This window comes from Penaeus monodon, chromosome 32 (genome assembly GCF_015228065.2).
Source record: "Penaeus monodon isolate SGIC_2016 chromosome 32, NSTDA_Pmon_1, whole genome shotgun sequence".
NCBI lineage: Eukaryota > Metazoa > Arthropoda > Malacostraca > Decapoda > Penaeidae > Penaeus > Penaeus monodon.
Window position 1 is genome coordinate 35,354,823 of NC_051417.1, and position 254 is coordinate 35,355,076.

The following is a 254-nucleotide window of genomic DNA, read 5'->3' on the forward strand; positions in this document are numbered from 1 at the left end:
ACCTTATAAAGAATATATACTTTATTAATGCAAAAGATATCATTCCTGAATCGGTGCAAACAGTGTCTTTTTGCATTTAGGAAAATATACGTTTTTGGAAATCGTATTGCAGATATGGTGATCTTAATATATCAGTGACTTTTAAGAAATAACTCTTTAAATTGTAGATTTTTTAAAGTCTCAAAAGCTACATCTTTATGTGGAAAATAAGAATCATCTCTGACCCCCCCCCCTCCCTTTTGGAGTTGCATCTA